Genomic DNA, 21,200 nt, shown 5'->3' with positions numbered 1-21,200 from the left:
TCTTCAGCTACTCTTAGCTCATTCTTCAGTTTGCCTCTTTTTCATTCCTTTCTCTTGATTTGCACTTGGGTTATTTGCTAAGTGCTTGCAGTTGAAGATGCTTCCAGGCCCTTCACAGTGGTTCCCAAACTGGTCTGCACATTAGAATCATCTGGCCAGCTTAAAAAAAAAAAAAATACTGATGCGTATGTCCCTTCCCTAAAGACTGTGATTTCTGGGGGTGTCCTGGGCATTGGGAGTTTTTAAAAGATCCCTGGGGGGATCCTAAGGTGCGGACGAGTTTGGGAACTGCTGGGCTAGAGGAAAGAAAGGAAAGGTTTGGTGAGCCCAGTCCTGCATCCCAGCTCTGCCTCCTGTTAGTTGTGTGACAGGGGGCAAGTTATTTAACCTCACTGAACCCTGGTTTCCTCATCTGTAGAGTGGAGGTAATCATGCTGGCGGTTTTCTCGTCTGCGTAGGGAACATACCGTTTACATTAACTGATTAGTGACAGCGTGTGTAATGCCCTTGGCACCGGAAATGGTGGCTGGCGTTATTTATCCCCAGGGCAGAATCAAGTTTAATCCATTCCCAAGACTTGGACACACACCGCGGATGATGAAGTGCTGTCAGCTTAATGAAAGTGAAAATGAGTAGGATGACAGCCAGGCTGGCTGCCACATGGGAGGCTTTCCCCCCCAACCCCCGACAATTGAATTGTTCATCTATTGCTAGCCTGTTGGAAAGAATGATAGAACCTGATACTCAGAGATAAGGCTATTGTGTTCATCTGTTTTCCCAGGATGGGGTGAGTCTGCCCAGGGCCTTGGGAATAGGATCTGCCTGGCAGATCAATCAGAGAAAATCTGGAAAGTGGACACCTTTGAAAAGCCAGCTTGACTCCATGAGTCGGTAGCACATTTGCTGATGGCCCTTGGCCACAGTCCGAGGTACATCCATAAGGACAGATGTGAAGGGGAGTAGGGGTGGGGCTGTCATGGGCTCCCCACTCCTCACCTATCCTAGGCCCTCCCCCATTAGAGTCTGCCACCTGATTATATTTTTAATCTAATAAGTCTCCTCTCCTCCAATCGTTCTTATTTATTGCTTTGTATTCATGTGAAATAAGCAAAAATTAACTTCATTTATTTTTTTTAAAGATTTTATTTATTTATTTGAGAGAGAGAGAGAACATGATGGGGGCACAGAGGAAGAAGCAGACCCCCGCTGAGCAGGGAGCCCAATGCAGGGCTCGATCCCAGGACCCCGAGATCATGACCTGAGCCAAAGGCAGACGCTTAACTGACTGAGCCACCCAGGTGCCCTGCAAAAATTAACTTCATTTCAAAAAAGAACCACCAACAGCATGCCTGTTGGGATGATGGTGGTTCCTGCAAGTTGACTTTGGGGGAGGAGAGAAAGTCTATCTCATCTTGCCTCGTGTGACCCCAGAGAAGTGTCTTTGGCGGAGGAGAGGGGAGGTTAGTGGTGTGCGTGCCCTCAGGATAGAATCCTAGAAAGGTGGAGTGTCAGAGCTGAAAGGAACCTGAACAATCACCCGAACCCCAGGGGTTCCTGTGAACACGTGCAAATTATATGCAAGATCGTAGGCGTATTGAAATGTTTCTTTGACGAGGGCACAGAGCTTGGTAATCCTCCAATACTTAAAGACAGAATTTATTAGTAAGGAAACCGGGACAAAGGAAGCTTGCAAGCCACACGGGCAGTTAGGAGCCCAGTGGGGACAGAGTTCAGGCGGCCACCCTGGGCTGCACCCCCAGCCCCCAGCTCCACAGCTGAAGCAGCAACGGCGGGGAGGGGCTGTTTAAACCACAGGCTCAGCTCATCCACCCTAGATCGCAGCCCAAGTCCGAACGAGCTGATGGGGGGCACAAGGCAGCCCCCCTCTCCCTTTAACTGAGGACGCCGTGTCTCCTGAAGGCACTAGGAAGAAGGGAGAAGTGTTGTAGCTGTGGAAAATTCTCATTATTTTGCCCTGCAAGGAAGAATCGGTCTGGCTCAGGGTCCTAGCAGGGATCTGGGCGGCTCTAAAAGCTTTCAGGCCACTCACTGTGCAAGGTAGGTGTCTTAGTGCGGGTTGCTGTAACAGAAGGCCATCAGCTGAGTGGCTTATGAACCACAGACATGGATGTCTCAGTTCTGGAGCCTGGGAAGTCCAAGATCAAGGCGCTGGTAGATGTGGGGTCTGGTAAGGGCCACCTTCTCGCTGCGTCCGCCTCCCTTGGGGGAAGGGAGCCGGCGGGCGGCTCTCTGGGGTCTCTGTGTATAAAGGCACTAATCTTATTCCCGAGGGCTCTGTCCTCCCATCCTGACCACCTCCCAAAGGCCTCCAGATACCATCACATGGGGGATTAGGTTTTCAATTTATGAATTTAGTGGGGGAGGGGAGACACAAACATTGTCTAGAACATTAGGCAAAGGCCTAGAGGAAGAAGGATGGTTTTTCTTTTTCTTTCTTTTATGTGATTTAGTTTTCGCTTGGGCTCCTTGGCCACAGAGAGGCCCGGCAGGATGAAAGATTTTGACAACCGTCTCTCTTAAACCCTGACGCCAACAGGACCACCTTAACAATGAGAGAGAAAACATAACCATGTAGGGCTCGCTTGTTGTGGTTGAGCTGGAGGTGGTGGGAGTTCGTGGGGTCCACTGAGAGCACTTTATGGGAAAAGCTTAGAGGGACATCCACCCCCGTCCGCCCTCCCCAGGAGAGGGTACGATCTAGTGCCGAGCAGCTCAGGCTCCGTCCGAATCAACATGCGTGCTCCACGGCGTGCTGCCATCTAACCGTGGCCTCCTTGAGCCTTAGTTTCCCCACCATAAAATGGGGACAGCTGTGCCTGCTTAGTGGGATTGTTTGAGGACAAAATGAGAAAATGATTGGAAGTAGTTTCTGGGTCTAACAGATCCCACCTGTGCTGTGTTGAATGCATTCTGCATTGTGAAATCATGTCACTTTAAATTACAGTTAATGTCGGGGGCGCCTGGGTGGCTCAGATGGTTAAGTGACTGCCTTCGGCTCAGGTCATGATCCTGGAGTCCCTGGATCGAGTCCCGCATCGGGCTCCCTGCTCGGCAGGGAATCTGCTTCTCCCTCTGACCCTAACCCCTCTCATGTGCTCTCTCTCATTCTCTTTCTCTCAAATAAATAAATAAAATCTCTAAAGAAAAAAAAAAGCCAAGAGGAAGATAAGGCGGCATCTTAAAAAAAATTACGGTTAATGTCATTAGGAAGGAGGGCATCAGGCCTGATCATTCAAGTCCTGAGTCGCGGATGAAAATAAAAGATCTTGAATGATCGCCTTTCCTTTACCTTTCACATTGGCTGCTGTGTCATACGACTGACTTCCAACTTTTCTTGATTTGTTTTTTACTTACTCAAGTAAGGAAGGAATACATTCTTGTTCTAAATGATCCTAACAAGCACAGAAGTTTATGGAGTAAAAGGTGACTCATCCATGTTTATCTAGAACAGCTACTAGTAGACTTTCTAGGTAGACCACTCTGGCAGAGCCCCGCATGTGGCAAAGCCTAGAAAATGTCTTTGATGTGCACTTGGATTTTTTACCGGCCGATTGACCTCACCTAATATCACGGTTTTCTTGTGACAAGGGTTTGAGGGATTTTGCATTCCAGGAAATAGCATTTCGACAGAGGTGTTTTCTCCTTCAGAAACTGTCCTAGGGGCTCTGGCATCGTTGGGCACAAGAGGCTGACTTCGGCAGGAAAAGACATGGAAGGAAGGGGAGGGGAGATAGAGACTGTTCTGGGGGGTGGAGTTTCATCAGGAAGGCAGAGAATTTGGTGCTACTGTTGCTGGAGACCCGTAGACCATTGAGGGTGTGGTACTGGGGACCAAGGCCAGGCTGACCCCAGAGAGGGCAGGCCCACTGCTAGCACAGCCTGTGCCTTTCTGCTAATTACAGAAGGGGTCCTCTTTGCTCCTAGGGTACGCAGCATGGCAAGAGGAGCAGCACAGCTGGGTTTCAGCTCCTGCTCACCCCCCTCACAGGTGCACTTGTGCAGTGTGCAACTTGTACAACCGTGCTCAGCAGCCCCACTTCAGCCATTCCACCCCAGCCAGGAAGAACAAGGATAATACCAAAAAGCCAGGATCCTGCTCACTTATGCCCAGTTTTTGGATGCGTGGTGAGATGGAGGAGAAGGTACTAGGGAGACAGAGAGGTTAAGGACATTCCTTTTCAGGTTGTGGAAAGCATCTCCTTCACGCTTATCCAGGGCTCTGTGGGTGTTCTCAACTTCTCCAATCCCTCTCTCCCCTCCCTACTACTGTTCTTTCAAATTCTTCCCCAAGACAGGATCTGTTCACTTCCTCATTCAAAGGCCTTGCCCTTCCTACCCTAACCCCTAGAAGTGTGACATTGCTTCCAAGAGCCACAGAGTGACCTCTCCATGGGTGGGGTTGGAAGAGGCTTGTCTAGAGCCTGGCACAGGGGAATACCAAATCTCAGGTCATGGACGCCCAGGCTCATGTTGGTTGGCCTCTGGAATGTGAGAAATAAATGCAGATGAGGAAGGGAGTTTGGGTGCCTCTCGGAGCACCCCTCTCTCTCCATGTCTTGCTCTACATGCACCATGTGTTAGTTTCCCAGGGCTGCTCTGTCCTCACACACCACCCACTCTTCTCTCTGCATCTTCTCCCCTTCTGTCTCTTATAAGGACACTTGCTGTTAGATTTAGAGCCCACCTGGATAATCCAGGATGATCCTATCTAGAAATCATAAAGTACATCTGCAAAGACCCTTTTTCCAAATAAGGTCACATTCACAGGTTTCAGAGGTGAGGACACGAACTTATCTTTTGGGGGCCACCATTCAGCCCACTACGTGCCATAATCCCAAGCCTGAATTATGTCCTAATGTAATTTTCTCTTTTTATCCTTGGGGTCCGCCAATGCCTTCATGGCAGCCCTGAGTAGAATATGAAGGATTCTGGAATATTACTTGAACAATGCTACGACACTGTTGACTATGAAACAGAACTCCATATAAGGGTCCAAGCTCATGCCCAAGATGTGTACTTAGGAAAGACCCAAAGATCCTTAAATCTGTGCTTTTCTCTTTACTTTCATCATGTTTCCTAATCCAAACAACCATCCTCTCTTCCCTGAATTATTACAATACCTTCCTCATGGGCCTCCTTCAGTTTCTCTTCCACACCACAAAGGGACCGTTCTAGAATGTAAATCTCATACCGCAAATACACATCACACATGGAGATACCCACACACCTGTTCCCATTGCTCTTGAGAATAAACCCAAATCCCCAAGGAGACCCGCTCAGGCCTGTGGTGATCTGGCTCTGTCCACCTCTCCAGCCTTGCCTTCCATACAACCCCTGGCTCTCAGACCTCAAGCCACACTGGTGTGCTCTGGGTCTGGTGGGAGATGCCCTGGCCTGAGGACTGTTTCCAGGCTTTGGAATAGTTCTATTTTGAAGGCTCTCAGTTCATAACATATCAAACATATTAGAATGCATCCACCTGCCTCATTAAATATTTTCTGGTGCAAAGATATTTTAAAGGTTTTCATATTTCAGCCTTTAAAATTATTTGACTATGAGTGAGTCCTTTAAGAGGACAACCTCCGTGTGCTTGAGAAGTCTTACGAAGGGAGATCATCTCAACTTGCACGTATTTAAAAAAATGCAGTAAAATATTTATGACCGCTAAATTCTAACCCAAAAGGTGACAAGATGTTTTGTTCTGTTTGCATTTTATTAAACAGTAATTTCAACTTTGTAGGGTTCTTTTTTTCATATCTTGAGGATAGCACATTGTTTTCACATCTCATAGCTGTCAGGCAGTTAATACCGAGATCATGAGAATATTGGTGTAGTCAGAGAGTGCCTGATATTTAGTCCCAAATACACTTATTACTCATGTCACTTGGTACCTCAGGGTCTGTGTTGCTCAAAGAAATGACAGGAGCCTCAGGATGCCTGTTCAGCTCTTGATTTGTAATCTGGACTCTAGCCCCCTAAAAAAATAAGGTTCAATCATAGACCAAATTGATCATTCTGACTGTTTCTAGAAAAAAGACAAGACTTAGAAGTGATTTGGTTAGGTCATCATCTTATCAAACTTTGAATGTCCCACTGAGAGCATTCTGCTCGTTCCTCTAAGTTTGGCCTGCTGGTCCTCCCCTGCGGAAGCTGGTATCATGTGCTCTCTGCATCTCGTTCATTCTAGAAACATTTGTTAAGTTCCTACTAAGCAAAGAACTCTGCTTGCTATGGAAGAAAAGGAAAAGCTGAATGAGGCACAGAGACCTGGAGATGGTTGGGAGGACCAACATAACACTTCTACAAGGGAAGATGAAATCGGTGGTTTAATAGGGAACAAGAACGTGCTGTACCACACAGAGAGGAGTCAGTATTTCAAAGGCAGAGGAGAGGGATGGAGAGCTGTCATTCAAGCTGAGCTTTGTGGATGGATAGGGGTAGAATGGGATCCCCAGGTAAGGAAACCCCAGGGCAAAAGCAGGGAGAGGGGGACAGGCAGAGCAGGGAGCTGTAAGGAGCCCTGGGTGAGAGGGCAGAGTCCACGTGTGGAGTCAGAGGACTTGTGGTCTGAGCACATACTAAGGAGCATGACACTCTATACCTTCTGTCTTCTCTGCCCACCTGGAGGGCAGCATTTTGTTTAAGATTTCAACGAAGGTATCGAATCATTTAAAAGGTCATATCTAGGGGCGCCTGGGTGGCTCAGTTGGTTAAGCATCCCATTCTTGGTTTGGGCTCAGTCATGATCTCAGGGTCGTGGGATCGAGCCTGGAGTTGGGCTCTGCACTCAGTGTGGAGTCCGTTTCACACTCTCCCTCTGGCCCTCTCCCTGCCCCTCGCAAACTCTCTCTCTCTAAAATAAATAAATCTTAAAAGGAAAAAGATCATGTCTAATATAGGGCAGGCACCGTCTGGTACCAGAACTGTAACAACGTGCAGAACAAAGTCTCTGATTTCATAGAGCTTTTACTCTAGTGGGAAGAGACACATTGATACGATCTCCTGGATGGTTATAGGTGCCACAGAGAGAATGGAGTAGGGTAAGGAAGGAATGGAAAAGGGGCAGGGAAGCCATGGCTCATACTTTTTGTGCTGTGGTCAGGGAGGATGTCACTGATGAGGTGACATTGGTTTGACTAGAGATCAGAAGGCTGTAGGAAGTAAGCCAGGGTTGATTGATGGAAAAAGTTAAAGGAGGGGCGCCTGGCTGGCTCAGTCAATTGGAGAATGCAGCTCTTGATCTTGTGGTTGTAGGTTCGACTCCCATGTTGAGCGTAGAGATTACTTAAAAATAAGATCTTTAAAAAAAAAAAAACAAAGGCAGAAAAAATTAAAGGAAAATGAGTGACGTTTGCTGCTTGACACGAGGTGTCTGTTTCCGTGGTTTACGGTGTGCAGGCCTTCTTTCCCCCGCGCCCTGAGAACGTCACAAATCCAGAGTTCAGCTTTGCCGGGAGGCTGTGCTGAGCCGGCCAGAGGGCCCACTCAGGACACAGGCATCTCTGGGCACGCTGCAGCTGTCTGTGAGTGAGCGGGTGGGAGTCCTGACTTCAGCGTCATCCAGATGTGGTCTCGGCTCCGTCTCCACCCGGGACGAGCTCTGGGACGCCGGACACGGGGGTGAACCTCGCTGAGCGTGTTTTCCCTCCGCTGACGCGGCGATCAGTCGGGTGGACCCGTAGGAGGCCCTCCGCGCCGCGCCTCCCACCAAGCACGTTTGCAGTGCACGTGGCCAGTAGCCGCAGTGACACTGGTGTCCTAGTTCGGGTCCCGCCCCCACTCCCGGCACTCTAGGGCCTCTTTCCTGGAACAGCCCGAGGTACTCACAAGGACAAAATAGGAGCCTGATCCTGGTAATCCATCCACAGTAAGGGCTCCATGAGCATTTGATGGCGAAGCGAATGGTTGACTGTAATGGAGCTGGAAGGGGCTAGAGTGGAGCAAGCTGTCCAGTAGAGGGAAATGTCTCATCAAGTCTCCGGAAATGAATTTCTTGTCAAATCTGTTTCGCGAAACTCGTCGTTGCTTTCAAATCCCATTTTTATAATAATTAGAGTAGCATTAAAGAGATCAAGGATTATCTTTTTTTTTTTTTTTTTTAACAGTAGCTCTGGGTTTCGGTAGTGAAATGTGCCTTGCTTGTAGGGTCTAGCGTATTTAACCCAAATACACAATGTGGCAGAAGTGGGGAGGCAAGTGACAAAGTGCCTCTTTCCAACTGACAGCCTTCAGTCCCCCGTGTCCCCGCCACTGGCCTGAGTGGGGAGCTGTGAGGCAGAACCATCAACCTCAACAGAGACCAGCACCTTGCAGAAGTAGATTCAAGGGTAGAGGTCGCCAGTACTGGGGCTTTCCTATGAAAGGATGCACCCCTCTCACCCTCCATCCCTCACACACACCCAACTAGGGACACACACACAAGGAATAGACCTTCTTTGTAGGGTACTTTCTATGGGTTGGGCATCACACCAGGTGCTTTATATACATTTCCTCACTTAATCCTCACAACAGATCTACCAAGTGTTCTCTCTCATCTGCGTGATGGAATTTAGAAAGGTAGGGCACCTACCTACCTACCTACCTAGCCACATACCAGGATCCCCCAGACAGAGACTGAGAGAAGACGGGTAAACACATGAAGGTTTCGTTCCCTGCTCAGTGCCAGGAGCTGGGTGAAAGTGAGTGGGGCTGCCATGTGCTTGGGCAAGCTCCCAGCCAGGATTAACTCCCCTTTCTTTCCTGAGACACCATATATTTTGGCAGTCTGGTAAAGGACATGATGAATGTGTTGTCGGTTAAAAAAAGAAAGAAAGAAAGAGAAGGTCAAATCCAATGAATCACTGGAAGCCCTTTATCATTCTGGGGCCTCTAGCTTCAAGATTGCTGATAATTTGTCTTGCATCTCGAAGCTGACTTTGGCTAGACAGAAATGTAGCCCAGAAACTCCAGCTCAGGCTTTCAATGCTGCAGTTCTTGAGGGAAGGGTTCTGGGAGGAAGGAAGCAGGAACTAAAGTCTTCAGTGGGACGTCTGATCTCATACCTCTGGCCAGCAGGCCATCGGTGGGAGTAAATGCCACTAAAACCAAGAGGGCTGGAAAAGTTGAGAGATGCACAAGGGAGGTAGAGTGGAATGAAGGGGCAGGAAAAAATCCATGTACCAGATGGGTCATTTATTCAGCCTTCAACAAATAATTATTGCGGCTCTGGGATGCAAGCACCTGTCTGCATAGGACGTATGTTCCGATGCGCCAGTGACATGTGTGATCTGTATGTTCTAAGACAGAAAGCCACAGAGAAACGGTAACAGCATTTCAGTTGTAATAATGTAAGGATGAGGGTGAGAGTCTGAAGGAGAGAATTTGTGGGGGGGTGAGAGAGAATGAAACGTGTTGCCAAGGAAAAACTCTCCCTAGAGAGGTGACATTCCAGCTGAGACCGAAGGCTGTATGTACCGTAGATGTGAGGAGTGGTAGGTGGGAGAATGTTATCGTTCTAGCACACCACTTCTGGAAAGATTGAAGTGGACCCGTGTGTGGAGGCAGGGAGCCCAGCTCGGAGGCTCTCTCTCCTAGGTCGGGGGAGCTACGCAAAGATGAGAGAAGTGGAAATGAGAGAAGAGGGTGTATGTTTTCGGAGAGAGCCGTAGCAGGACTTTGTGGGGGGCTGGGTACGAGAAAGTGGGGAGGGTGGAGTCAGGGACCACTCAGGGATTTTTGACTGGAAAGACATTTTCTAAATGGAGAAAGTAGTCGTCAAAGCAAAGGGGCCCTGTGGTGCTTGTATGGGGTCCTAAAGAGCCAGGGGAAGAGAGAGCGGGGAACACTGGCAGGTCCACTGGTCAGGGGTGACGTGGGGGAAAAGCAGAGATGGGTGTTCTTGTAAGGATTAATCAAATGAGGCTGTTAGATAAAGCCCTGGGCACAGTGCTGGGAGCACCGTGGTGGTGACTCCTGAACGGGAGCTGTTATTGCATTAGGAATGGGCCAGATCCCTTCTAAGAGCCAGGAGAGAACAGACAGAACAGGAAAGGACAGGAGTGAGGCCTGCAGGGCAAGGCTATATGTCCCTATAAATGCTGTATGTCCTCTTAGGGTCACCAAGGGAAAGCTCGAAGCAGTGTAAGGAGGGAGTGGGTTTCCATCCCTGAAAACCTGCAGGTGAGATACAGACAAGCCGTCAGTCTGTCCTCGGAGGTTCATGTTGTCCTCCAGGCTCCCGGCATGGGCTGGAGGCTTCTAGATCCCTGACTCCTGACTGCAGCAGCATTTGAACATGGTGCCTCACCTGGCTCCGATGTCCTCAGCGAGCAGTTAGTTGCCCTCACACCGCGTCCTGTCTGCTCTCCGGCCCCCGGAGGAGAGAGTCCCGCCAGCCCCCCGTGGCTCCTGTTGATCTCCGCTCAGCGGGCCCCCCGCCCCCCCCAGCCCCTCGGCGCTGCCCAGTTCAGCCAGTCCACACAGACAGCGTGGTGAGGACACAGCCGTGAGGCGAGAAGCAAATGAGAGCTGGGGCCCAGATGTTTCTCTGTGATCCCAAATTCTGTCTGTACCAAAATGCACACCCCACTTAAAACATTTGCTTTTTAAAACTTCTAAATTGAACGTGAAACTTGAGTTGAAATCTTTACTCTCAAAGTAGATTTCCACTGGCTTTAAGCAGGTATCTGACCTGAATAAGTTCAATGCAGTCAGATGTCATCATGAGGAACTAATATTAGTCATCAGGAGCACCTGTCTTCTTATCAGAAAATGGGGATAATCACATTTATTCATTTCATAGGATGGGCAAGCTATAATTACTGAAAGCTAATGTTTTTAAAAAACAACTTTTTATTTTTTTAATTTTTTAATTTAAATTTTAGTTAACATACAGTGCAATATTGGTTTCAGTGAATTCATCACTTACATGTAATGCTGGGTGCTCATCACAAGTGCCCTCCCTAATCCCCATCCCCCACCTAGCCCATCCCCTCCACCTCCCTCCGTCAACCCTCAGTTTGTTCTCTACTGTTAAGATATGGTTTGCTTCCCTCTCTTCTTTTTTCCCCCTTCCTGTATACTCATCTATTTTGTTTCTTAAATTCCACATGCGTGAAACCATATGGTATTTGTTTTTCTCTGACTGACTTATTTTGCTTTGCATGATATATTCTAACTTCATCCACGGCATTGCAAATGGCAGGATTTCATTCTTTTGATGGCTGAGTAATATTCCATTGTATGTATGGACCACGTCTTCTTTATCCATTCATCTGTTGAAGGACTTTTGGGTTCTTTCCATAATTTGGCTATTGCTGATAATGCTGCTATAAACATCGGGGTGCATGTGCCCCTTCGAATCAGCATTTTTGTATGGTTTTGGTAAATACCTAGTAGTGCAATTGCTGGATGGTAGGGTAGCTCTATTTTTAAGTTTCTGAGGAACCTCCAGAGTGGCTGCACCAGCTTGCATTTCTGTGGGTGCTTTTTAACTAAGACGACTTACCCCTTCTAACACACACAGACACACACATGCCTATGCACGCCATCACCCCTTCTCATGACACCACGGATATTTCAGCGAGGCTCACCCGCAAGCCTAACGAACACGGCTCCTGGAGGCTCCATAGTGCAGAAACAAAGACCACTGTTGCAAGCTTTAAGTAATGTGTTCCGCTTATCCCCTTCCCTCTTAAGTTTGTCATCTAGGGCATACCAAGATCTGAAAAGATGTCATGGAGAAGCCACTGGGAAATACAATGCGTGGCTTCTGTTTTCACGTTTGGGACCTTCCAGGGCCTTCCCAGGCCCCAGGAGGAAGGTGGGAAAGTACACAGCTTGCGCCCTCTCATGGCTCATCCTTACCAGGAAGGCAAGAGCAGCCTGTGCCTGAGTCCGCTGCACCCCCCCCATCCCCTCACTCCCCCCCCACCCTTGCCCCTCCCCTGCTTCCCTGCCCTGCCCTGAATTCTCCCGCCTTTAAAGCCTGGGGAGCCAGGCTGGGCAGGAGGGACATCAGGGGAGTCACGACCCCCCTGGGCTTCCTGAAGGTTCTGCGCGTCCATCCTGCACACCCGTTTCCCATATCAAGACTTGTGCGTCAGAGGCACACTCTGAGTGGCAAACAGGGTGAGCCTGAGAGAGCTTTCCCAAAATCATCCCTGGGCTGGGGGGCCTTTTCCTAATGCTCTTAGGGCAGCGTGTCTCACTGGTTCCCATCCACGGACCCTCGATGGCAAAGAAGCCAAGGAAACTGCCGTCCTCTAGGGGCAGATGGCACACCGGGGGTCAGTCACAAGCACTGAATTGTCTTGTTTTATCACAAAACTCGTGCGTGATGTTCCGACAGACAGGTCTGTCTCCATCCACCAGTCGTGGTTGTGCTGTATTAAACCACTGAACTCCTGGACTGCAGTTTCTCCCCTGAGGCTCGAGGAGCATGTTGGTGTTTGTCCGAAGGCTCCTCGGCGTACCCGGGGGGCCCGAGCCCTCTCTGGATGGGGTAGGGGGGGCTCCCGGAAGGGCCCCGGCAGCTCACAGAGTTGTCTCCACACTGTACCCCTGGGCCTTCCAGACACTCCTCGCTCTCGTTCTCGGCCCGTCCGGCTTCCTCCCACCTTGCCATTACATCATGATCTCACCTCTCCTCGCTGGGCGTTTCCCCAGCTCCCACTGTCGAGTCTGTGGGAAAGTGAGATCCTTATCTCTCTGCCCCTTTTCCCTTCTTGTTTCTCCGAGACTGCTCAGATCTTGCAGACTTTCCTGCCAGTTTCCCAGCTTTGTCTGCTGCTTGACCGTGTGGGCAAAGCTGGGGACCTCAAACAAACAAGTCAACAAACAAACAGGGCACTTCCAAGCTGACGAAGAAGTTCCCACCCATATCCCTCCCCTCCCACTGGTGGCTCCGTTTATAAAAGAGTAGACGTCCCCTCTGTTCTGAGGCCAGGCTGAAGTTAGAGGGAATTTGGAACAACAGCCCAAATCCCACATAGAGATCATTCCTCCCACTTCTCCAGCATCGTGTCGGGAAGGCAGCCTCCCCATGCTCTTGGAGGACATCCAGCCTGATACCCATGATTTAATGGACTCTTCCAAAACTGAGTTTGTTCAAGCCTCATATGCACAGAACCTTAAAGAAGTGTATGGTTGCTAATGTTGTGATTTAGCAGGTGATGTCTCAAATGATGGTGGAAAATGTAGGGAAAAAGTTCTTCTTAGCTAAAGTAGGAAAGTGCAGTAATCAGGGATGCAAGAAGCATCTTGGTGATTAAAAAAAAAAAAGGTGTCCTGCCCCTCATCTAAGAGTCTTACAAATGTAGATAGTAGTGGGAGGACTAAGCACTCACAAGCACTTCCTGGGCATTAGGCCCTGTGCTAAGGGCCCGCCTCTATCCCATTACTTAGTACTCTTCACAGCCTCTGAAGTAAATTCTTATGACCCCCCATTTTGCAGATGGCTTAAGGGGACTTAAAAATATCCCCAAAGTCACTTTGCTTCAAAGCAAGAGTCAATATCCAAATCTTGGTCCCTCTGACTCAGAAGCTCCACTGTGTAACACACCCAAACCCACACCCACTTCTTTCTCTGCAGAAAGCTCGCTTTTCTTTACGATAAGGAACAATATCTAAAACCAACAAGGGCACCAGAACTCTGGAATCCCATTTACTTTGTGGTTGGTAGTGTCTTTCCAGCGTTTTATTATTTTATATTTAGGGAATGCATTTAGTGAGGCACTGTGTTTATTTTTCCGCCAGAGGTTATCTTGTCTCTTAGCAGTTAGAATTGTTTTTGATAAGGAGATATTTACATCTATAATTTAGCCAGGATATCTTCTGGATTAATTTTATTAATTCCTGAAAGCTGTGAGTGCTACAGCCAAGTCCTATGAAGGCAGTTTTCAACATCTTTATAAAGGCTACCTCAAGAGGGAGCTCCTTGCAAGCCTTAGATGTATTTGGTTCTCTCAGGCCTGAAACTTGGTTTTAAACGTATTTTCAGGCAGAGAGAACAGTGTGGTGGTCGCCAGAAGGGGTGAGGGGGGCCAAAATGGGTGAAGAGGATCAAGAAGTGCAAACTCCCAGTTATAAAATAAATAAGTTGTGGTGATGTAATGTACAGCCTGGGTAATTCAGTCAATAATATTGTATTAACTTTGTTTGGTGACAGATGGTGACTAGACTGTTGTGATGATCAGTTCGAAATGTATATAAATACTGATTCATTATGTTATACACATGAAACAGAATATTGTGTGTCAATTACACATCGATAAAAAAATTTTTTTTTCAGAGAATGGATTGCAATCCTATAGGAAGTTCATGGAAGAGTCATGAGGAAACAAAATAGAAGTGCAGAAATTTGAATTCTGAGGATGGAGGCCATGGAGATCCAGAGATTTAGAGTCTATAAAAATTACTATAAAGAAAACTTGAAGAAAAAACTTCTATAATTCTTTTAGTATGTAGAATCACAGTACTAGACAGGCTCCCAGGAAGGCAGGGAGAATCCCCACGCTTTTCTCTACCGTTAAGTACTTCGGGGAGGACACAGTAGGGAGGTGGGAAGCAGGATTCTCAGTTCTCCTCAGTAACCGTATACATAGTTTAGTGCACTGATTTGGTATCCCAAGGCAGAGGGTGTGAGGGCATTCGTGCTTTATAAAAATCGTATTAGCTCTTTGGAAGAAAATGCAGAGGCACAGCTAAAAAAGGCAGGAGAGAAATGAGAATGGAATTCTAAAAAAAAAAAAAAATATTTAATTATTCCAGAAAAATGTATGAAAAGAGGAGCGGAGGAATTAAAAAAAAACAAAACAAAACAAAAAAGAGTTGGGACAAATAGAAAACAAATCAGAGTAGCAGATTTAAATCCAATCACATCAATAATTAACATTAAATGTAAGTGGACTAAATACTCCAATTTAAAAGCAGAGATTGTTAGACTAGAAAAAAAGAAAGACCCAAAGATATGCCACCTTTAAATATAAATATGGGTAGGTTGAAGGTAAAAAGATGGAGTAAGTATGTCCTACAAACAGTATGCTTTAGAAAACTGGAGTGGCCATACTAAGACAAGATAATAGACTTCAGAATGATAAATATTATCAGGGATAAAAAGGACAATTTTCCAGGAACACATCACAATCACAAGTCTGTATATGCCTAGTAATAGAGCTTAAAATACATGAAGAAAACATTGACAGAATTTAAGGGAGTGATAAGCCTACAATTGTAATTGGGGATTTTAACATCTTTCTGACAGTAATTGATAGAATAACTGGACAAAAAAGCATTTCCATTCATCTAAATGGGCCATCCACTGGGGGACTGAGCTGGTGTCAGCCAGTGGATGCTCTACTCACAAGAGGTTTCTATTTAATTTTCTTGACTAATGAAGAAGCACCTGTCTCAGCATCCTCTGTTACACAAAGGATGTCTTGAGATTGATTATAATTGCTGTGAGAGTGAACCTGAGGTCTTTACCTTGGCAAGCGAACTGGAGAAGATTGCCTCTTCATCCCCACACTTGAGATCAACCCCATAGTCTAGACAGGGTGAGTTTCTAGTGAACAGAGTAAATTGCTTCTGCCCAAATAAGGCAAGGCCCCCTTCTCCAAGGAGCATTCTGTAACTGCTAGAACCCAGGCTGTCAGGGAAGTGGGCTCCTTGGAGGGCCCTCCATGCTCAATGTTTGATTATGCTGATGAGCCCTTGAGTTTAGACTGGAGTTTTACCTATATAATTAAGTGACACTTAAGATCACAGACCCCGTTATCTTTCAGCCACTCACTTCAAGACCAGACTGTTGTTGGAGGAGCTTCTTAATAGGATTATCGCACACAAGGAGCAGCCTCCTGCTCCCAGCTGCAGGCAGATCCCGCCACCCCTCCCCTGTCACCTACCGAATCTCAGCTTGGCCATCTCCTGTAGTGATCAGCTGAAGAGTTTTCCCAGCCTGCAGAAATTATGAATTCGAAAATTGTGGATACTCTATCAAGATAATACAGAGTAGTTGTTTATGTTAAAGCATCTTATGCTTCTGTATCAGTTAAGGCGTGTGTGGTCGTGGAGACTGGACCCTCTGGACTGGTCTGGAAGTATTCTCTTTTCTAAGTGAATGTTTTCTTAGTTCAATTTAAGCCTTATTCCCTTATGTTCTACCTTAAAAGGAGCTGGAAAATAGAAGATCTCTTATTATCCACCTCTATGGAATAGATGGAAATAAGGGCACACAAGCTTAAGTTGAGCCAAGAAGCCAATTAAAGAAATTGTGCCTATTTGGTGATTTGGGAGGAAATATTCAAGATCAAAATACTATATTTTGTTAGGCAAGGGGGAAAAGTCCTAAAATGTATTGACTTAATAGGGAGCCGATTTGCAATGGGCTTTCATCTGCAGACCAGTAACACACATTACATAAGATTCCACCCAGAGCAGGAGAAAGTCAGAAAAACATTAGGGACTAATCCATGGAAAAGAGATAAGACTAAGTACTCAGGCTAATCTATGGCATCATTCAACCTACCCTGCCCTGAGACACTCGGGTGCCCAAGTCGGTTCTTTTATTTTTAGAATCGAGATTGGCATTTGGCATCTACTGTTCTTTCCATCTGGTTTCCTCAGATAGGTTCGTAACTCTACCTGATGCCAAAGAAAGCCTTTGTGTGCTCCTTAAATCCTTACTGGTCCCAGTGGTGAGTCCCCAGATGGAATATGGCATTTCCCCATTTTGCCTTTAGTGAAAGAAATAGAACATGAGACGAAGACTTTTCACTCTAGCCTCCTGAAAGGCCCTACCTTTTCCCCCAAACTTTTAGTACTACCTAGATAATGAATAATGAATGGGGGATGAAGGGGGAGGTGATGGTATCATTTCAGAAATAATGTGATCAATCAGCCTAAATTAGTTACTTCTCTTCTAATGATTTAATTACATCTTCCAAAGTGGAGAAAGACATTTGGAGCCCATTTATTTTTCTGTAATAGATGTAAGAAAGGAGAAAGTGGTGAAAAAAAAATTTTTTTTTACCCTTTTTCTTCTAATTGTTTAATGTGTCAAGAATCTTGGCACTTGGGGCGCCGGGGTGGCTCAGTCGATAAAGCGTCCGACTCTTGGTTTCGGCTCAGGTCATGATCTCGGGATCGTGAGATGGGTCATGATCTCAGGGTTGTGAGATGGAGCCCCACATTGAGCTCTGGGCTCAGTAGGGAGTCTGCTTGAGATTCTTTCTCTCCTTCTCCCTGTCTCCCCCACACACACTCTCTTAAAAAAAAAAAATCATGGCACTTTTTACTGGAAAAAGAACACAGGACTCAAGTCAAAGAGGTCACTTACTAGTTTGGTGACTTTGGGGCTCTTCTGAGCCTCAGTGTCTTCGTCTGTAGACTGAGAAGTTCAGTCCTTCCCTCCCTGCGTCTTGAAGGTATGTGAGGGCGCCACGCTACGGGTGAGAGGCTCACGCAGGTAAGGGGCTTCGTGGGCACAGTGCAGTTGTCAGGCAGTCCTATTTACCAGTCTTCATTGCAATCTAGAGCTCCTCTCTCCAGCTAGTTAAGCCTTCTCATTCCCCGTTTCTCTCCCTTTCCCTAAGTTCAGGCCATTATTCCTACTATCACACCTTCCTATTTTTCTTTTTTCTATTTGCTCTTTCACTCGACTGGTCAACTATCATGTTTTTCATTATTTACCATGTGTCCAAGCTGCAAATGTGACATTTCTGTCTCTAAGACAATCTTTAAACACTTCACAATACTTTCCTGTTTTTTTTTTTTCTTAAGGATTTTATTTATTTGACAGAGAGAGACACAGCGAGAGAGGGAACACAAGCAGGGGTAACGGGAGAGGGAGAAGCAGGCTTCCTGCGGAGCAGGGAGCCTGATATGGGGCTCGATCCCAGGACCCCGGGATCATGACCTGAGCCAAAGGCAGATGCTTAATGACTGAGCCACCCAGGCGCCCCAATACTTTCCTGTTTTAAGGGATCAATTCTTTAGGTTCATTTTCTAATCTTAGGGGTCTGTACTTTCGTATTCCATGCTGAGCACCAGGATTTGAGTTCTGGTTTGGGAACATGATCTGATGAAAGAATCGAAGGCATTTCTCTATGACTGCCTTTCCCAGGATGCTGGGTGCTTCTGCCTTTACCCTCCCCTCAGAGCAGCTTAGCACGACTCCTGCCTCTGGCAACAAACTAATGTTTTCCAAAGCTCCTTTCTTTTTCTTTCCTCTTTAGCTCCAGATGAAAATCCCTCTTTAAAGATTTTTAACAACTGATTTGTTGCAAGACATTCAGCTAGAAAGTAATTTTATCCTACATTGCTTTTGTTGTTGTTGTTTTTAGTTCAAAGATCTAATTGGCTTTATTAAATGATTCACCAATCAGGCAGCATTTCATCTAGCAAGTGGAGGAGAACTCTGAGAATGGTACAAAATGGAAAGTTTTTCTAAGAAGAAGGGTGGGGCAAGGAAGTTATTAGTAAAAGAAAAGATTGTTTCAGGCAAGGTCACCTCCCCTAAGGGGGAAGAGCAGAGGGTCTTATCATGCAGATGACCTCATCTTCCTTTGAGAGATGGAGAGGGCCCATTGGACAAATGACCTCACTGATGCTGACCAGAAACTTCCTGAGTGGCCAGTCAATTCTTGATTTCTGGGGGACACTGAAACTGCAATTAGATTAGGTATGAAGCCCCAGTTTGGTGACGGAGCCTAAGTGATACCATTTTAGCCTGCGGTTTTCTTTTTCACACAAATCACAATATTACAGTCCACCCCCTGGTCTTTGAACCTGGATCCCTTGTAGCAGAACAGTCATAAAAGTCAAAAGATCCTGGCATATAACTAGAATCTCATCCAGTCATCAATCACTATCCAGTCCATCATTGTATCTTATGAAAATGTCTCTGAGGGTGAGGCCTTTCAGGTTTGCAGGCTTCTTCTCTTCCATCTGGTCAGGTTCCCAAAGCAGGAGTGGTCTCAGGAATAGAGGCTTCACTCTTGCAGGCATGAGGCCCCAGCCGGAGGCAGAGGTGAACAAGGTGAGGTGTGGGGAGAGGGTGCTGAGCTTCCAGGCCACGTCACTCTCCCCACATCTCCACATGGCCGCCAACCTGGGAGTTCTTCTGCGTTACTCTTATACTCTCACATTTGAGAAATGGTGACCCGACTCTTCTTATGAGGATATGTTTCATTGATGTAATTCTAAAACAATTTTAAATCCACAGATTAAGAACATGTGTCTCTTCACGTCACATGTTAAAAGAGACTCCAACTCATTCTGAAATCTATATTGAAGAATGTCTTAAAGCAAAATTGCAACCTTGTATATTAACTATACGTTCTATCAAGTCTCAGTAGAGTGACCTAGAAAGTCAGACTGGAGGCCCATCTAACCTAGAATTCTTCCTCTGACAAAGGCGTCCAGGCTGTTTTGTTGGGCAGGAAAGGGGGGTGGAGGAGGGAGTGTGATCAGTTTGGAAAGGTATGGTTTCCCTCCCTTGTATCAGTCTCAGAATGTCAGGAATGTTCCTCAAAGGTGGATCTGTCAGCATGACCTTTGCCAACTTCTGCTTCAATCCTTTTATATTGTATCTGCTACCTCTCGGGACATAAGTTTCATATTTTTACTATCTACAGTAGTCCAGTACTTCCTCTTTTTGTCCTAAAATTACTTCTTTCAAGTTTCAAGGAGGGTGCCTTTAGGATTTGGAAGCAATGATTCCATCTGCAATTTCTCTATTCAGTTCCGCTTGATCCTGGAGGCTTTGATGGTATCTGCTCAGCCTTTGTCTGTCAAGACCGAGAAAGCTAATTTTGCTTCTGAAAATGGAAAATTTTCAAAGGAGCCTTCCTCCAATGAGGCAAATCGTTTTAGAGCTAGGGTGCAGTGACCCTCATTGTGGAGATGCAGGAACACAACCTGGGGACTGTTGACAAAGGGTTAAGTGTCACGGACAGCATGAGTAGAAGCGAAAAACAGAACTGATCCAAAACATATAACGTATACTCCAAAATAAGCCAGGCTCGCCCCACTTAATGGGATCACTGCAGACATGCCAAATTCTACAGCTAGTCAATTGTATACATATGGTAAAACTTTTCATACCATTCAACATTTGCTGCCATATGATTTTAATTACATACAGATTGGGTAGCTGAAAGAAAGCACTGGAATTAAATAAAGTTAAACACAAGCCCTTTTATAAGTGGCCCTGGTTTAGGTTAGGATGTATGCAAATGGCTGCAGAGGACAGGAGAGGAATGTGTGGTGTGGGGGGACTCTGGGGATGGGCATGACTCATCTTCAATCTGGGGACCCAGTTGTTTATCTGGAAGGGGAGCGTTTACAGAAACAGGGATTATTCTCCTTTTGAAGTTGAAATTTATGCTGATCCTTGCACCTTGTTACTCACATTCTTCCTGCCCAACTACAGGGTTTTCTCTGCAAGACAAAATTGCTCTCTGGGCAAACATTGCCTTGACTTTTTTGAAAGGCTGTGGGTTTTAGATATGGCAAATTGGTAGATTGGAAACTTTTCTCCCTCCAACCAGACTTTATTAGTCTGTGCTCCTTGTTTCTCTGGAGCTAATTTTACATAATGAATTTAAAAGCGAGGCTGTTTACTTCATTCAAGAAAAGAAACAGAAAGCAAATTTTGCTTCGGCTGGGCCTCGGCTGGGCAGAGGGAAAACCACTGCTCTGGAATGTGCTCTTTCTCAAACTTGAACGGCGTTTCTTTGGTTTTCTCCGTAACTTACCATTATGGCTTTTACTTACCAAACATCTTTTGGGTAAGCCATTCTGAATCCCAGCTTTCTCTTTTCTGCGATGAAGATCCTGACTTACTGAGCTCACTTATTGAGGTTTCCCTGGATTCTTAGGACTTTGACCTGGCCAATCCCAGGCCCTCCAGGCAGAAGGTGCTGTGACCCCCCCACTGGAGGAGCAGAGACAGAGATGGGGTAATAAGGAGGAGAATGACACTGGTCTCCAAAGCCTGTCTTAGGAGCCCATCAGATTGTTTCAAGGCAGGAGCAGGCTCATAACCTTTCCTTTGCCAGTGAGCTGGGGGTGCCAGGGAGCACACTGCTAAAGGAGCAGGTAGAGCTGGATCAGGCATGGAAGGTTCTTCACCCCCCTTTCCATGGGAAGACAGCAGAGCAAGCTGAGAACTTTCACAGTCACGGGGTGATGAGCTGGGG

At 46.6% G+C, this 21,200-nt stretch overlaps 1 protein-coding gene across 1 annotated transcript in view; it reads left to right on the top strand.

The window, feature by feature from the left end:
* SCAF8 (SR-related CTD associated factor 8) overlaps nt 1–21,200 on the top strand; it is a 214,092-nt gene that overhangs the window by 151,816 nt on the left and 41,076 nt on the right. The window lies entirely within an intron of this gene.

The sequence above is a fragment of the Halichoerus grypus genome, chromosome 9 (genome assembly GCF_964656455.1).
Source record: "Halichoerus grypus chromosome 9, mHalGry1.hap1.1, whole genome shotgun sequence".
Lineage (NCBI taxonomy): Eukaryota > Metazoa > Chordata > Mammalia > Carnivora > Phocidae > Halichoerus > Halichoerus grypus.
This window is presented reverse-complemented; position numbering and strand designations above follow the sequence as displayed.